Below are 11,560 nucleotides of genomic sequence, written 5' to 3' on the forward strand. Positions count from 1 at the left end.
TATGAATAACGTTAGACATCATTACAAAAGCCTTCAATGGTGTAGAAGATTCGTAGTATGGGCAGATGAAATCAGATTCCCCGTATCATTTGATAATGTTAAGAAAATAGAGAAGCTTAACAAAATTTCTATTTATATTTATACAATAACTCATGAAAGTAACAGATACTATCTTAGTTTAGCTAGGAAAAGCCAGGAAAAGTATGCCGATAAAGTTCCTTTGTTGTTATTAGAAGGCAAACATCTCTGTCTGATCAAGGACTTTGATAAATTTGTAAAGAATATTAACCATAACCACGGTAGAATTCCTGACACTCATAAATTCTGCAAAATTTGCCTTTTGCATGCCCCCTTAGATGAAATTCAGGCTCACGAAGAGTCATGCACCGTATCCCAAGTATTTTCGTTCTATAATCCTAGTGATAAAATCAGTTTTAAAAATTACGGTAGGACCTATAGCCCAACTCACACCGCCTATTACGATTTTGAATGTCTATTAGACCGTCAAAATCCTAGAGGCATGGTGGAATGTAAGCATAAAGCAATTGCTTATGCTTACATGATTTTAGACAGGGAATTCAATGTCGTAGAAACGTATTCATACGTAGGTCCAGACGCGGTCAATCATTTTATTACAAAGCTAGAAGTCTCATGGAATGCTATCCATGCTCAGCTCCCCAACTTCCCTAAGAACTTGTCTAGAGAACAGGAAAGAATGTTTCAAAGACAAAATACATGTCAATTGTGTCATCAAACTTTCAAGAATAAGAAAGATAAACATAGACATCATAATCATGCTATTCAGGAAAATAATTACTTAGGTGCTTATTGTGCTCGTTGCAATTTACAATGTAAAAATGCTCGTAGATACTTGACCACATTTTCCCATAATGCTGCCTATGATCTTGGAATTATACTTAAAGAACTGTCCAAAAATCCTCACCGCGATGTAGAAATTCTAACCAGGGAAGGATTGAAATTTATGCAAGTCATCATAGGTAAACTTAAATTCCTAGATAGCCTAGCTCTCCTTAATGGGTCATTAGGAACCTTAGCAAGCGAGCACGTTGCCAGTAAGAAAGCCACCAAGTACACTGAACACATACTAAATGGCGTATCCGATGAAGCTAAAGCTCTGTTAATTAAAGGTAAACAAAGCCTATGTTATGATTATATTTCTTCCATGGACGTGTTAGACGAACCTCAGCTCCCTTCGCGAGATAAGTTTTACAATGTTTTACATGATGCTCCACTGTCTGAAGAAGATTATAACAATGCTCTTAAAGTATTTAATTTAGGGAACTGTACAAACATCAAGGATTACCTCATGTTATATTTAAAAGTTGACGTAGGAATGCTAGTTGATATATTTACACTTTGGCGAACATCACTGAAAGAAATTATGAACTAGATATTGTTTTCTATGTATCACTTCCTACTTATGCTTGGGACGCGTTCTTATTTAAATCAAAAGTTGTACTTGACTATGTGTATGATCAGAATATATATGATTTGTTGAGAAGGAATCTTAGAGGGGGGTTCACATCTTCCATAAGACAATTTACACAGGCTGTTAACGAGCACACTACATCTAACCCTAGCTCTGATGACGATACTCACATTTTGTACCTCGACTTCAACAGCCTATATGCAGCGTGCATGGCTGAGGTACTTCCCCAGGGAGGGATTAGACAATTAACTGACCTTGAGCGGGATACCTTATTAGGGCAAGGGTTACAACATATCCCCTGTGATCAAGACAAAGGTTATTGGATTTTATGCGATACAAAACATGTATCTCCCGAGGTAGCCAGGTATACTGATGATCTGCCCCTTGTACTGTCTCATACTAATATAACGGAGGAGTTTTTGTCAGAGTACAGTAAGAAAACCCTTAACGATGAAAAACGTAAACTCCCACCTAAAAATACTAAGTTAATTGCATCCCACTTGCCCCAAAACAACTACTTAGTAAGCCTTGATTTCTTGCAATTGCTATTAAAACTAGGGCTAGAAATTGAACGAGTAAAAACAATCTATGAATTTAAACAGGCTCCCTATTTAAAAGATTTTATTTCAACCAACATTTGAGAACGAGCCAATACCACCTGTAAAGTTAAAGAAAAAGCTTTTAAACTCATAAGTAACAGTCTGTACGGGAAATCAATGACAAATATATCTAGATATGCTAATACTCACCATCTAGTAACGACAAAACATTCATTCTTAACTCATGCAAGAAACCCTTTGTATAAACGAGCTGTCTCTTTAGGTCCAGATAGGGTTCTCTGTACAGTAATGAAAGACATCCTTAAAGTTACCACTCCTTCTTACATGGGATATCAGATCTTGCAGATAGCCAAGAGGCGTTTATATGAGTTCTGGTATAATGTAGTTAAAGCCCATTATGGGGAGAGAGCTAGACTAATTTATACAGATACAGACTCATTCATATTTACTCTAACCTGTAAAGATGCTTTCCAAGAAATGACAAAAGCTCCTCTAGTAGATTATATGGATTTCAGTAATTTCGACAAAGATCATCCTATGTATTCTGCTACTCGCAAAGGAGAACTAGGACTCCTCAAGTCAGAAGTAAAGCAGAAAATTATAACTGAATTAATTGCACTCAAGCCTAAAACTTACTCTCTCCTAACCCTTGATAATGAACATTTATGTAAATGTAAAGGGATTCCTTATCACCAACAAAAGAAAATAACACATGCATCTTTTCAGAACACATTAGAGACAAATACAACTTTTAATTTTGTATCCCGATCCATTCGTAATGTTAATGGACAGATATGCACGTGTAAAACAACTAAGCGCGGTCTGTCAGCTTTTGATGACAAGAGGTACCTCATTAGTCCCACAGAGTCATTAGCTTACGGTCACCCAGACATTCCAGAGCGTGAGGTACAGGAAGAGGTTCAGGTAGAGGAAGAGGTACAGGTAGAGAAAGAGGTGCAGGTAGAGGATCCAGTAATTGTAGATAATCCCCAACCAAGACGTCAATTGTTCCCCATTTTTAATCTTTGGGAAAAGCGGGATAGAGTCGCTCAGCAATTATTCCCTAACAACAACTTAGTTGTTGTTAGGGATAAAATCGTATTGTCTATGTATTATCTATAACTATTTTCAAATGTCGATGATATTGTATTGGCTATGATTTTATTACTGTATTGGCTATGATTTGTTACTGTAATTGATATGAAATGACTATATTCAAATGTCTATAATAATGTATATTCTATGATTTTATTACTGTATTAGATATGATCAAATGGCTATGTTATGACTATAATTTATTTTGTTACTGTACTGGCTAAGATTTGTTACTGTATTTGATATGAAAATGACTATGATTTAAATGTCTATGATATTTTGATATTGTATATTCTATGATTTTATTACTGTATTGGATATGTTATGACTATAATTTATTTTGTTACTGTATTGGCTATGATTTGTTACTGTATTGGATATGAAATGACTATGATTTTATTTGCTATGATATTTTGATATTGTATTGGCTATGATTTTATTAATGTATTATATATGTTATGACTATGATTTTATTTGCTATGATATTTTAATATTGTATATTCTATGATTTTATTACTGTATTGGTTATGTTCAAATTGCTATGTTATGACTATGATTTAATGTCTATGATATTTTTGATATTGAATATTCTATGATTTTATTACTGTATTGGATATGTTATGACTAAGATTTTATTGGCTATGTTTAAAATAAAAACTCGAATGTAGATTTCGTTTAAATACTCCTTTCATTATATATTTGTAGTTAGTCTATTGAATCCTAGCAACATGGAAGGGCAGAAAAAAGTTATTACTGAAACCCAGTTGAATATATTTAGTGAACCATCAAGAATTATTATTGCTGGATTTTCAAATGGTGGGAAGAGCTATTTATGTGCTAAAATGATAGAGAAATATCAGCAGAACTTTGCAAAAATAATTATCTGTGGAAGCGGGTATAAAGAGTTGAGAACTAATCCAATATTAAACATAAGATATCTTTTTACTCTGAAATTGTAAACCCTTTAGACGATCGAGATCCAGAGGACACATCTCATATATTAGTTGTTTATGATGACTTGTATGTTGAATCTACAAACTCTAAAATAGTAAGTGATATATTTACTAAGGGACGGCATGAGAACATCTCTGTTATTTTTATAACCCAAAATATATTTTTCAGTGGGAAATTTTCTAGATCTATAAGTTTAAATGCTTCTCATTTTATTCTGCTTAAATCGAGAGACTTGTCCCAGATAGAAACATTAGGCAGACAAATATTCGGAAAACAAGATGCCAAGAAATTTTTAGATATATATAAGAAAGTGATTTCTCGACAGTATGGGTATTTACTTGTTGACTTGGGCGTTAAAACACCTGAATCCATAATATTTAGGGAAAATATTGTAAATGAACCCCCATATGAAATAGTGTATCAATGGTGAACATTACACAAACTCTTAATAAGATATACAATGACCCCAAGTCCGTAGGTGGGTTTGGTGGCGTTTTAAAATTGTATAAGGCTGCAAAGAAAACAATCCCTGAAATAACTATAAAAGATGTGAAAGACTATTTAAAAACGTCTAATGCATATACCTTACATCTATTAAAAAAACGTAAATTTAAACGAAGACGTATCTTAGCACCTAGACCTAAAGCTTTCTTTACCAGTGACTTGGCTGATATGACATTGTTAGCTAAGCACAACAATGATATTAAATATTTATTAGTTTGTGTTGATATATTTTCAAGGTTTGCACATGTAGTTCCACTAACCACTAAATCAGGTCAGAGTGTAAGTGAAGCCATGAAAGCTATTCTGGATTTACCTTCATCAAAAGGTGTAAGGAAGCTTAACACTGATAAGGGCGGTGAATTCTATAATAAATATATGAAACGATTGTTAGACAGTAAAAACATTGATCTGTACAGTGTATTTTCTCAGGAAACTAAAGCCAGCATTGCAGAGAGATTTATAAGAACATTGAAAACTAAGATATATAAATATTTAACGGCTTATAACACCTTAACCTATATAAATGTTTTACCTGATATGGTTAAAACGTATAATAGAACACCACATAGAGGATTAAAGGGGAAAATACCTATTGATGTACATGCTTTATCTTCGCCTTAAGATGTGACTAGGCAATTTAAGCTCATGTATAAAGGAGAGCAGCAGACTAAGCCACGCATCAGTAATCATCTGTCTGTAGGAGATACAGTACGGCTGTCCTTATCTAATCGTATTTCAAAGTTCAAAAGAGGTTTTCATCAACAGAACACTAAGGAAATATTTACAATTGCTCAAATTGATACTAAACAACCCGTGCCTTTATATTATCTAAAGGACTTAAATAATAGACTTATAGAAGGCGGATTTTATAGAGAGGAGTTGACTCCCACCTACTTGTCAGATACATTTGAAATTGAGAGAATTATAAGTAAACGTAAAGTTGGTAATACTACTTTATATAAAGTTAGATACGTCGGTTACGACAGTTCATTTGATCAGTGGGTGAATTCAGATGACGTGAAGAAACTATGAAGAAGCAGCCCTTAGTTAGCAAGTATCGTGGATTTATTGAACTATTAGCTAGATTAAGTTATAATTCTAGGAAAAAGTTAATTAAGACTCTTAAAAAGGAACATATACTTTGCCTATCTGAAATATTTAATAATTTCTTAAAAAATAAAATTGAAGTTGGGAAGCCTATTTTAAAGAGACTTTCTAAATATAGAGCTCTACTCCATACATTTGTAACACGGGTTCGGGTTCCTCTCTCTTTACTTCCTTCTTTCTACTCCCTCTTCCCGTATTCTTACTTTTATTTCTAAACCAAGGGACTCCAAAACTTTTACCAAAGCCAACTCCACGCCACGTGGTCCTAAGACGATTGACCGACTTAGGATTCTACACCCAGTATGACGTGACCTAAGCTCTGAACAAAACCCTAGAGTCACCTCTGCTGCCACCACCAGACCAGTAATACAAGAGCAATGATCGAGGTCTGGATCGATCACGCTAATTAATCAACCTAGGGGCTTGATCCCCACTATAAACGATGACCTTGAGTGTGGAATAAATTACACGGTAATGATAATTCCGATTCGATGTTAGAATCGGCGCCCAATGCAACTCTGCCTCGTGTGGACCACGTGACCAGGACAAGTATACACATAAAACACATGGAAACAATAAAATGCAAATTAATAACAAATTTAATTTATTAAAAGAAAACTAAAACAAAATCTAAATATGTTCACTCCCTATCACTTTAACACTCCCTACTTGACCTGAGTGGCAAATGAGACTATTTCTATACTTAACAATAGCAACTATACCTTGGGCGACCACAGCTCTAGGTGTTGGGGCTGTTCTTGGGGAGAGGTAAGATGTTGACCTCTTATCCCAGCTGCTTCCGTGACCACACTGATCTCTCTCTTGTCTGGACTACCCCAGACAGAACATTGTATCCTTCCGCATCGCTTACCCAGTTACTTTAGCAAGGTTAAGTTATAACAATTAAACTCTGTTGTACTTAATTGATCCAGACTGGTTGAATTATTTTACTGAATTAAATTACAAACATCTAACGGCAGAGCTGTTCCCGATCACAAAAATGGTTATTAAAACTTTGAGAAATAGTAGACCTGTCAACCCCTGATGACCTATGACCGCCGGTCACTCCGCTTTAAAAGTTAGATCTGATTCGTGACGTCACTGATGGTGACTTAAACTCAATAATTAGAATACTCTTGATATTGTATCCAGTACTATTATACAATACAATTTTAATGCAAAATGAATAAAGGCTAATTTTCTCTAAATTACTGAATACTATAGGATGATTCATTTTACGCAGCTATGAACAAAGCGTTGGTTATTTCCACCGCGAATTCCCCTGGGGGTCAGGTCACCATGCGGCTCAGCTTCCCATTCTCTTTTGTCGATAAACCACTCTGGATAATTCTTACAACAGCCTAGTTTGTTACAACCCCCCCGCACAAGCACTTAGTAAACCTTGTTAATTTGTTAAAATTCACGAGGTTTAGTATCCAAACCCACAATTCAACTCATGCCACAAACAAAAGCTAACCTAACTAATAAAATTTGACAAATAATAGTCCAACATCATAATGAACATGTTCATATTTCATAAATTTCTCAGCTGTCAACTGACAGCAATCCTCCAATATCAGGAAACATACATCCTACCCTTACTGACATAGCTAAATAACATGTCCCTACTCTACCATCAAAAACTAGCTATTAAACTCTCTTGGCTCTTCACTAGCCAAGTCCATGTGTCCTCTAGAGCCGGCCACACCGTGCTCAAACAAACATTAAAGTTATATCATCAGACTGAACTTTCAGTCATCCGGGAGCGTACTACAGAACTATCAGGTACACATCCGTGTACTAACCACTCCCCATCAATGTCAGCCTTGACATGCTAAGGAACACACCTAATGTTTATTACATGTATCTAAAAATAAAAAAAAATTCCTATACTATATCACAGGTTTCAGCTGACTGTACAGCCAAGTGTTCTCACTCACTAGAAGTGTCAATGTTTATATTGGTCCGCCTCTCCTGTGTTCAAACATTCTAAAAAAAATAGCACAACATAATTTTCCATAACCGTTTGTTCTGGGCTGAGACAATTACACAGGGGCTTCGATTTTGATTACTGACCAATTTATAGAGTAAAATTTTCATATATTATACCAGAATTATTTTAAATCTGTTTTTCAACATTTAAACAAAAGTGTCCAGATGGTCTTTACACAGATGTTCAGAGCCAACTTTGTTGTTTGTATCAATTGTTCATATTGAGTAAACGAGAAAAAAAAAAAAATCGATGCTGCTTGATGCTGAATGTAGGCGCTGACGATGACGGTGTCGATCTTGCTTCTTCTCATGTGTAGACATCAATACCTGGTCCTCTTGTACTCCCATCCGGTACTCCTGAATGACGACAGAGTGTAGTAGAGCGGAGTGCCAAGTGACAGCTGTAGAATACTGTTACTTCGGCCATTAATCTTGCTCTCGACAGTCCACACGCCTTCATATCAATCACAGTTCACACGGCAGTCGTGATGTTAAACTTGACGTCGCAGATGACCACAGCAGAGCAGAACTGGATGTACCAACGGTGTCTCCTAGCAGGAGTGATGTTAGAAGGTCGTAGAGGCGGGTTGCTTGTTTGCAGAACAGGTGAATCTCGTCTTCCATCATTGCTCACGTCATCTCAGGCGTTTCTTGATGTCACCAGGTTACTAGGCCGTAAACACCAACTGTGCATACCCTCGTACCGCCGACTTTAGGCCAAAGGAGACAATTTTGCGACCTTCTATTGGCGAGTCCCGGTACTCTGTAGGGAAACCGTGCCTTCCACCTGTGACCGCCTTACTTCTGCTTTCTTGTTACTTCAGATGACGTAATCATTAATCTTCCGGCGAAATTCTTGAGTACTGCTACGTGCTTTCCATTTCTTGACCTCTCCTCCAACACTGCTGGAATGACTGCAGTCTTGATGACGCAGCAGGTGGGTAGTGGTGATCTCGAGACAGCTACCCCGGCGTTGTATGGCACCTCCGGTGACTGCTATAATGTGGACAGCTCGCTGGCCCTGACAACCTCGTTAGTGACGTGAGGCGTCGGCCGGGTGACTCTTGGACAGTCACTCATCCCCAAAGTAACTGATGTATGGGTTACTGGGTCTAGTGGGGGGAGGGCTTTGTGTAACGTGCCTCCCCCCTCGGTCTTTACAGACAAGGGTTCACGTGTGGCTGGAACAACTGGGTCGGTGTACCAATCAGACCTGGGAACAGACAGACACAACACAACGGAAGCATAGATATACTCTGGGTTTGGTGGAGGTGGAACCCCAGAGCACGGTAAAAGTTGCTACCTGAGTTAAGTATAGACATAGTACATCTCATTGCCTTTACAGGAAAATCTAATGAATACTAAATTATACTAACCAAGGAAGTTACTTTACTGTACAGCGCGAGATCTCGTCACCATAGGGTGGCGAGACTGCACCTGACTACTGATGAGCGATGACAGAGGGTCATCCTCATCTTCTGACTCGTCGGTGAAGCCATGAGTCAGCACTGCTGAGTCAGGAACTAGACCCGCTGAAGGCAGTTCTAATTCCTCTCTAGCATGATAATGTTTCAATTTATTCACGTGAATTGTCCTTTCCACCTGGTCCTCGAACACTCCTTTTATAACAAGATTAACCGGCCCCGCCCTTTTAATTACTCTATAGGGTCCTCGCCACCTCGGAGCTAGTTTCCTGCTCTGATTGGCGGGCGCAGCCTCATTCACTCTCAATACGAGGCTTCCTTCCTTCAACTCAAGAGGGCGCACTTTCTTGTCATAAAAATGAGCATACCGAGTCCGTGCCTTCTTGGACGCTTCAGCTGCAATATTCCATGCATTTCTCATTTTTCCAAGGACCTCTGAAGGATAGTCCTCCCCGTATGCAACATTATGTCTGTTAAGCAGACCTGAGGGGAAATTGCATGAATTACCAGTAAACAAATGAAGTGGTTGGGTGTTAATTGATTGGTGGATGGCAGTATTCAAGGCGAACTGAACATAGGGTAGGTGTTCATCCCAGGTGTTTGCATCATGTTCAGCAAGGATTGCAAGCATATCCTTGACTGAACGATTAGTCCGTTCCGTCATTCCGTTTGCTTGTGGGTGGTAGGCCGTTGTAAAAGCCGAAGTTGTCTCTAAAATCTTACAAGCTTCTCTAAATATATTCCCATTGAATTCTTGACCCCGGTCAGAGACTAAAACTTTAGGAGGTCCGAATACAGTAACGAACCTACGCAAGAATGCATCTGCAACCGTACGAGAATCCTTCTGAGGTAATGCAACTAGTGTAGTGTATCTAGACAGATGGTCAACTAGCACCAACACATATCTATTTCCTGAATGACTGTGGTGTAAATCAATCAGATCGGCCCCCACACGATCTAACGGTTCACGAATTTCAGGAAATTCCTGAAGTGGGGCTTGTACCTTAAGGGTACCTTTCCTCCTCTGGCAACGAGGGCACGACTTCACGAAATTGATTACCTCAGAAAGTAATCCTGGAAAATAAAATAGAGACTTTGCTTTTAAGTGCGTTTTAAAGATCCCCGGATGCCCTGCAATTTTTGAAGCATGCGCAAGCTTTAACGCTGATGACCGCAACGCGTCCGGAATAACTAGCTGAAATACTGCCCTATCATTCTGGCTATTAACATAATACAGGACGCCCTGTTTCATTTCAAAATCATGTATAGGTAAATTCTTTTTCTTTTTGGGGTATTTTCCTCCCTCTAAATACTCAATAATCTCTTTCCATCTAGGCTCGCTCATCTGGTATTCTCTCATTTTATCTGATGGAATGGTTTCAATGTTTTCATTAATTTGAACTGCCGCTATATTTCTACTTAGCGTATCTGGCACAACATGTGCTGGACCAGGCTTGTACAAGATCTGGAATGAGTGGGCCGAAAGTTCGTGAGACCAGCGTGACATTCGTGGGCATTTTGTTCGCTTCTTAAATATGTGTGTTAACGCTCGATGGTCTGTGTAGATTACAAAATGCCGCTGAAATAGGTAAGGCTCGAAATACCTAACTGATTCTACTACTGCCAGTGCCTCCCGATCCGTAGCTGAATAACGAACTTCAGGTCCTTTGACCTTCCTACTGAAATAGGCTACTGGATGGGGTAAATTATCTGCGTCTCGCTGAATTAAGCACCCGCCAATAGCTATACCGCTGGCGTCAGTGTGCACTTCCCACTCTTTATCAAAATCAGGAATAGCCAATACCGGTGTCGTGATTAGTTGGTCTTTCAGTTTGCGATAGGCCTCGTCATGTTTTGATTTCCACACAAACTTCGCATTTTTCTTTGTCAGATCAGTCAGGGGTGCTGAAATGCCAGCGAAACCTTCAATGTGACGACGAAAATATCCGGCCGCCCCCAAAAACCTACGCACGTCCTTTGCTGTCCTTGGAATAGGCATGTCAGCAATGGCGCGGCAAGAATCTGGGTCAGGTCGGATACCGTCTGGGCACACCTGGAACCCCAGAAATTTGAATTTCTGAGCCGCCAAGGTGCACTTCTGAACATTCAGCCTGAAACCTGCCTGATCTAACAATTTCAAAGTCTCAGTCAAGTCCTGTAGGTGTTCCTCAAACGTCCTGGAATATATCACAACATCATCCAGGTACGCTAAAGAATGCCTACCCAGTACCGGACTAAGGATAAAGTTGATGGCCCTCTGAAACGACGAAGGCGCTGTCTTCAAACCAAACGGCATCCTACGGAATTGATAAGTGTGCCTACCATCCGAGAATGCTGTTTTTTCCCTATCCTGTTCTGCCACCGGAATCGCCCAATACGCCGATTTTGCGTCAAGAGTTGAGAAATACTTAGCAGCACCAAATTGATCTATGATCTCCTGTATTCGGGGCAACGGATACACATCACCCTTAGTT

This window comes from Procambarus clarkii, chromosome 53, assembly GCF_040958095.1.
Source record: "Procambarus clarkii isolate CNS0578487 chromosome 53, FALCON_Pclarkii_2.0, whole genome shotgun sequence".
In the NCBI taxonomy this organism is placed as follows: domain Eukaryota; kingdom Metazoa; phylum Arthropoda; class Malacostraca; order Decapoda; family Cambaridae; genus Procambarus; species Procambarus clarkii.